Genomic DNA, 7,688 nt, shown 5'->3' with positions numbered 1-7,688 from the left:
CACATTTCAAATCAGAGATACATGTATGAATGTTTTGAAAATGTTTCTCACTCTTACTTTTCTGGAAACGCCTCAAACGTCTTTTCATGTCGCTATCACCCTGGTGTCACCATCATGCCAGCGCGCTCTCCGCGCCCTCAAACAGATTTCTAGGGCACATCATCTTGTCTTTTTTTCTGGATTATTTGAGCTACAACATTTTTAAAAATCCTGTGTGACACTGTCACTGGTAAGTTATCTCATTCAGGTAAAACTAGGACTGTTGCTTTAACCATATGTCCTTTGGGGGGAAAAATTATTTTATTTTATTTTATTTTATTTATTTATTTTAAATGCTCAGGGTTTTCTGGATTTTTTTTTGGTTTTTAGGTTGTTTTTTTTTTTTAATTTACTTGAGAGAGAGAGAACACGAGCGGGGAGAAGGGTAAAGGGAGAGGGAGAAGCAGACTCCCTGCTGAGCAGGGAGCCTGATGCAGGGCTCCATCCCAGGATCCCGGGACCACAACCCAAGCCGAAGGCAGACGCTTAACCGAATGAGCCATCCAGGCACCCCAAAAATAAACCTTTTTAAATTATAAAATATAATAGAGAAGACTGTCTGAGACAAAAATGTTATGAATTATCATAAAGCAAAACTTATGTAACCACTGCCCAGGTCAAGAACTAAAACACTGGCAACAATCCCAAAGCCTCAGCATGTCCCTTTGGTGCTCCAAAGGCATCCACATCCTGGTTTTTATGGTAATGTTATGGTAACCATTTACTTATTTTTATATTTTTACTATAAACATACATCCTCAAATATTATAATTAAATTCTTGCCTATTTTTGAACTTTGCATACAAAAGGGATCATATGTACTCTTTTAGGCTAGCTTTTTTTTTTTTTCCGAAGATTTTATTTATTTATTCGACAGACAGAGACACAGCGAGAGAGGGAACACAAGCAGGGGGAGCGGGAGAGGGAGAAGCAGGCTTCCCGCGGAGCAGGGAGCCCGATGCGGGGCTCGGTCCCAGGACCCCGGGACCACGACCCGAGCCGAAGGCAGACGCCTAACGACTGAGGCTAGCTTTTTTTAGTCACCATACGTTCTACGTTCACCCACGTTGTTGCATCTAGTTGTACTCCATTTTTGGTTACCGATTAACACTCGCTATATGACTCCATCACACTTATCCATTCCACAGCTGACGGACACTTTGAGCCGAAAGAAACAATGTTGCTGAGAATGTTCTCACATGTGCTCCTGGTGTGTGTATTAGCAAAGGCACTGTTGACCACAGGGCAGGCCTATCTTCCGCTTCAGGAGATAATGTCAGACTGACTTCCCCAGCGATAGCACCCACTTCTACTTCCACTTGGCCTATCTGGTAGGCAACTCCTTGTGGGTTTAATTTGTATTCCCCTGCTTACTGCTAAGGTTGGGCACTTTCTCATGTTTATTAGCCATTTGTATTTCCTCTTTCTTCTTACGTGCCCGTTCAGGTCCTTCACCTTTTTCATAATTTAAATGTTTGTCTTTTTCTTACTGATTGGCACTTCTTTCTATGTTCTGGATCCTAGCCCTTTGTTGGTTATGCGTATTGCAAATTTCTTCTGCTTTGTGGCTTGCCTTTTTACCCTTTTAATGGTGTCCATCTCTTCCGTTATAGTTGGTGCTTTCTACGTCTTTTTTGTAGAAATCATTCCTTACCTCAAAATCTTTTAAGATATTTTTATATGGGGGCACTGGGTGGCTCAGTCGGTTAAGTGTCTGACTTTTGATCTTGGCCCAGGTCTTCATCTCATGGTCGTGGGTTCGAGCCCCGTGTTGGGCTCCATGCTGGGCGTGGAGCCTACCTTAAAAAAAAAAAGATATTTCTTATATTATCTTCCAGAAGTTTTGTTTTTCACATTTAAATCTATAATTAGAGGAGCCATATATCTAGCTTTATACTACCTGTCCTGGCATCTCTTCTAGTGAGCATCCCCTTTTACTCCTAAAAGTGTCTGAAAATTTCTTTAAGCTTTTCTTCTTGGAACAAGTTAGCAGCGGTGAATTCTAATTCTAGCCACGATAGATTACTGGTTCTTGGGCAGGTAGAGGGAAGCATACCAGAACGCCTCAGAAGGGCCAGCGTGGGTCTGTGGCTGGTGGCACCCATCCTTGATGCACTGCCTTCCCGGGAGAGCCGTGGTCAGCCCGGGAGAGCTGAGGCCAGGAGCTTCTTTCTCAGCCACCACCCAGGGCAGACCCTACCCGTGGCAACCGTCAACGGAGCTCCATTTCTGTGCTGGAAAGAGAGCTGACGGGGTTTGAGATAGGAAACCTCACTCCAGAGTAGGTTAATGATAAACTTCGTTTGTGTGAATGATTGTAAAACGCAATGAAAGACGGTTTAGGTACAAGTGGCTTGTTTGACAAATTATATTTCTGGAATCAAATATATAGTATGTTTCTTTTACATACAAGTATAACACAGATTATGGTATGGTTTTGCACATTCTGTGTGAGTCTACTGCCATTAGAAGTTCCTGGGAAGCCTGGCTGGCTCAGTCAGTGCAGCGGGTGGATCTTGATCTTGGGGTTGTGAGTTCAAGCCCCACACTGGGTGCAGAGTTACTTAAAAATAAAAATCTTAAAAAAAAAAAAAATTCTTCCAACTACTATCAACCAGTAGCAGTCATGGGGTCTAGTGCAGAGTGATATGTACAAGAAGTACAAAGTAAGTTCTTCATGAGAAGCTTCTGGCCCACGAGATAAACAGACCCGTATACCTACTGGTACATAAATGCTAAGGACTTTAAGGTATGAGTGCAAGCTTTATGTTGCTTCCTGGAGTTGAATTTATGTTAAGCAAATTAACCTGGGTTTTCTTTGTCTACTCCTGACCCTTGTACTTCACCACTGACCTTATCAGTTTATCCTCCTTAGCCTCGAATTAACCACCTTTATACAAACAATCAAGTACACCCCTACAGGTTATAGTCTTTCCCCTCTTCTAATATAGTTCTCTCTCCCCCACTGGACCTTTTCAGCTCTAGGGGAAAAGGTCTCTTGGCCGATTTGAATCCCCACCCGCGCTAGCACTAATCTAACATTGCAAGCACTCCAAAGATGGCTGTTGAACGAATGCTAGACTTGGCCGTGTCTGCGTGAGTTTGCATAACCAGGCGGAGATCAGACAACTGGGACGCTGACTAACACTGGCTTCCAGGTTTAGTTCATTGTCTGTTTAAGTTTTAGATTTTAGGTGTTGTAGGTTTCCTCTTAGAAACAAAAACATCACTTCTTCACTTTAAGGCACTGCTGCCTTTGCGAATCAGGACATGCACATACATGAACTTTCAGTTGTCCTTTTTAACAGATGGTTTCTGCAAGTTTTCCTCTGCCAGAGATGGGGGGAACACCACATTTTTAACTGCTTCATCTAGCACCTATGTAACTCTGAACAGTGTGGGTTATCGGGAGCAGGGCCCTACTGGCTGAGTAGTGAGAAGGGCTAACTGACGTCCGGGAGCAAGGCTGTCCAGGGGCCTACCTTACCAGGTTCACGGCCAGACATCTGACTCATCAGCTTTACAAAGGGTGGAATAACTGTAAACAGAATTAAAGTGAAAGTACCATGAACCACTCGTGATTAAGACCTTACTCCTAGCAAATGAGTTTCCATAGAGAAAGGAAAAATCAAACAGTAGTTAGCAAAAAGACAGGCCATCAGAAAGATCTTAGGAACAACCTTACCACCTCCATTTAATGCATGCGGAGCCTACTGGAAGCCATGTTAAGAAAGGGCCAACGTGCGGGGCACCTGGGTGGCTCAGTCGTTAAGCGTCTGCCTTCAGCTCAGGTCATGATCCCAGGGTCCTGGGATCGAGGCCCGCATCGGGCTCCCTGCTCCGCTGGAAGCCTGCTTCTCCCTCTCCCACTCCCCCTGCTTGTGTTCCCTCTCTCGCTGTGTCTCTCTCTGTCAAATAAATAAATAAAATCTTTAAAAAAAAAAAGAAAGGGCCAAGGTGGCCATGTTCGTTGTTGGTGGAGGTGGGGGATGAAATGGACAGAGGAGCGATGTGTGTGGGCCAGTTCTGCTCATCTCTGCCCTTTTTGCTCAGGCTCTTCCAACATTTTTCAGTGCAAGACTTACCCATTATCTGGGGACCTGGGGGAGGGATATTAATTCCTTTAATAAAAAGAGAATACCTAAAGACATGTATCATATGACCTCACTGATATGAGGAATTCTTAATCTCAGGAAACAAACTGAGGGTTGCTGGAGTGGGGGGTGGGGTGGGAGGGAAGGGGTGACTGGGTGATGGACACTGGGGAGGGTATGTGCTCTGGTAAGCGCTGTGAATTGTGCAAGACTGTTGAATCTCAGATCTGTACCTCTGAAACAAATAATGCAATATATGTTAAGAAAGAAAAAAAGAAGAAGAAGAATGTAGCAGGAGGGGAAGAATGAAGGGGGGGAAATCGGAGGGGGAGAAGAACCATGAGAGACGATGGACTCTGAAAAACAAACTGAGGGTTCTAGAGGGGAGGGGGGTGGGAGGATGGGTTAGCCTGGTGATGGGTATTGAGGAGGGCACGTTCTGCATGGAGCACTGGGTGTTATGCACAAACAATGAATCATGGAACACTATATCTAAAACTAATGATGTAATGTATGGGGATTAACATAACAATAAAAGAATTAAAAAAAAAAAAGCGAATACCTATTATGTGTTAGGCAATTACTAAGCCCTGGAAATTCCAATACGAATAAGAAAGTCACTCCCGGGATGCCTGGGTGGCTCAGTCGGTTGGGCGTCTGCCTTCGGCTCGGGTCATGATCCTGGGATCCTGGGATCAAGTCCCACATCGGGCTCCTTGCTACTCGGGGAGTCTGCTTCTCCCTCTCCCTCTGCTGTTCCCCTGCTTGTGCTCTCTCTCTCTCTGACAAATAAATAAATAAAATCTTAAAAAAAAAAAAAGTCACTCCCTTGGGATACCTGGGTGGCTCAGTCGGTTAAGCAGTTAAGTGTCTGCCTTCAGCTCAAGTCATGATCCTGGGGTCCTGAGACTGAGCCCCACATCAGGCTCCCTGCTCAGCAGGGAGTCTGCTTCTCCCTCTGCCCCTCTCCCCCGCTTATGCTCTTTCTCTTTCAAATAAACACATAAAATCTTAAAAAAAATCATTAAGTCACTCCCTCAAACATATTGCAATGTGGTCAGGGACATAGACAGAAAAACAATTATAAGACAGTATGCGGGGGGCTAGAATCAAGAACATACAAAATATGAGGGCAAAATAACCCACGTCTGCTTTTTTTGGGTTTAGTAAGAGCTGACCTGTGATCTGAGACCTAAGGCTGAATGAGAATGGACAGTAGAAGGAGGGTGGGTACGGCATGTGGGACAGTGGGGGCTGCGTGGAAGTTCAGAAGTCTGCTGGGGCCAGGAGCACAGCAGCAAGTTCTGCTAAGGCTGGCTTAAAGGTTCACGGCAGCTGCCACAGAACTGAGGTTACAGTGTAAGGTAGAAATGGTGGGGAAGAGCCAGCCATTTGGAAAGCCTGAGCTCTCTCCTGTGACTGACGGGCAAGTGCTGGGGGAAATCCAGACCGCCCAGCCTGTCATCTATCCAGCCATCCCTCCGTGACCCAAATATGAGAGACGGATACAGTAATGTCCATCATCCTGAAAGCAGCCCTCTATCAATCATCTGGAATGCTGCTGAACCCAGTGCTGCCTCTGAAACTCTAAGACTTGATGTAAATGGCCAAGCGCCTTGAACCCAAATATGCAGAGACTATAATAACAATACTAGTCATATGAGAGTGCTTGTAAGCACTTTACGTACATCTTCTCACTTCGTCCTCCCTCCAACCCAAAGACACAAGTGGTGTTATTCCTACATTACAGACGAGGACACAGGCTCAGAGGTGTAGTGACTCGTCCAGTAAGTGACGGAGCTGGGATATGAACCTACTGTGTCTGGCCCAGGAGAGACGTGGCAAGGAGGATAGACAAGAAACAAGAAACGAAGGTTAAAACAAAAGTGCAGATATGGGAACAAGGACTATCAGCTGTGGCGAGGGCAGAAAAATGCAGGCCTCCTGACAACTGAAGAGAGTCAGCTCTGCAAAGGCTGAAAGGACTGGGGGTGGGGCGTGGGGGTGGTGCCCCCGGGAGGACTGTGGGTCCCCAGAAGTTCCACGGTGTCAGACTCTGAGTTCAGGGAAACTGGTACTGAATTCTGTCACAGCACAGGAGCTCTGCCAAGGACCATGGAGCGCTCCTAACCCAATGCTTCTTTTAACGTGGAAACTGAGGCCAGATAGGAGAAATGGCTACAAACGGTCACCGACAGAACAGAGCACAGGTCCCCCCCACCTCCAGACTACTGCTTCTGCTGCCTGGCAGCCACTCGTCCTCCTGCTAATGGCACCCTGGCCTCACTGAGCCCTCCCACCACGGGTCTTAGTCCCCTGGGGCTGCTATAACAAAAATACCAGACTGGGGGGCTGAAACCACAAACAGCCATCCCTCAGAGTTCTGGAAGCTGGAAGTCCAAGGTCCAGGCGCCAGCAGGTCTGGTGTCTGGTGACAGCCTCCTTCCTGGCTGGTGGACAGCCACCTCTCTGTATCCTCACGAGGGGAGGGGGCGTGGGCTCTTCCGTGTCTCTTCTCATAAGGGCACTACCTTCTTAGGAGGGCTCCACCCCCGTGACCCGATGACCAACCCCCTCCCCAAGGCCTCAGCACCAAATACCATCCAACTGAGGATGAAGGTTTCAATGTACGAATTTTAGGGGGACACAAACATACAGCGCCCGGTAACCCACATCTCCAGACTGAGCCAGTCCACAAAAGCCACACCGAAGGTTACACACAAGACCACAGAGCCATCCAGGATGAATCAGAGGCTTTTCTGCCTTTCGTCCCAGCGGAGTCGGCCCGTGCGGGGCTTCCGCGGCCACCACGGCGGGGGAAAGGCGGTCTGCATCCTCGGAGAGGAGCAAGGGCGAGCACCAGAGCGGGAGGAGGGGGGACCAGGTCCCAGCCACAGCGTTTCGGCCTCTAAGTCGGGCTGTGCCTGGCGTGCCGGCAGGCACGTCTCCCGTTTGGGTTTTCATCTCCATCCTAACTGCGGGGTAACCCGCTCCGGGGCTGCCGAGGGCACGGAGAGCTGCGGGCGCGTCACTTCCACCCGGGCCGGCAGGCGGCAGAGCGCTCACGTCTGAGCCGGTGCGAGGGGCGAGGCCGGCCCGCCTCCCGTCAGGGCTTCTGTCACTGGCCACCCCGGAGCCTGAACAGAACAGCGGCCCGTCACCGCCACCGGCGCACGCTGTCCTCCCAGGATCACAAGTCTGGGGGAACCCTCCGAGGACGTGCTCAACGGCGACATGCCCGTTCCAAGGGGAACCACCTCGACAGCTGCCTCCTCCTCCCGCCTCCGGGCGCCACAGGGCCGCGCCCCCCGCACCCCCCCACCCCCCGCCTCGGGCCCTCCCGGCCGCCCCCTCCTCGCCTTCCGTCCTGGGAACACAAGGCTGGCGGGCGGGTCCTGAAGAAACGACGGGCCGGGTTCTGGGGGGCGGCAGGGGGCCTCGGGGGTGGTGGCGGGGGGAGGTTCTGGGGGCGTCGGGGGTCCGCGGGCCCGCTTGGCCCCCGGGAGCGCGCGGAAACCTCGCCGCACCAGCCGGCCGCGGCACCTGCTCCACCCC

General features: G+C 49.3%; 1 long non-coding RNA gene across 1 annotated transcript; it reads right to left on the bottom strand.

The window, feature by feature from the left end:
* Positions 1–863: 863 nt before the first annotated feature.
* On the bottom strand, positions 864–7,479 carry LOC118555447 (uncharacterized). The gene is made up of 2 exons (XR_013448676.1): positions 4,696–7,479; positions 864–4,180 (listed from the first exon to the last, which is right to left on the bottom strand). It is a non-coding gene; the product is annotated as an uncharacterized LOC118555447 (long non-coding RNA).
* Positions 7,480–7,688: the final 209 nt, after the last annotated feature.

The sequence above is a fragment of the Halichoerus grypus genome, chromosome 6, assembly GCF_964656455.1.
Source record: "Halichoerus grypus chromosome 6, mHalGry1.hap1.1, whole genome shotgun sequence".
NCBI classification, from domain to species: Eukaryota; Metazoa; Chordata; class Mammalia; order Carnivora; family Phocidae; genus Halichoerus; species Halichoerus grypus.
The sequence above is the reverse complement of the archived record's forward strand: the minus strand, read 5'-3'. Positions and strand labels throughout refer to the sequence as shown.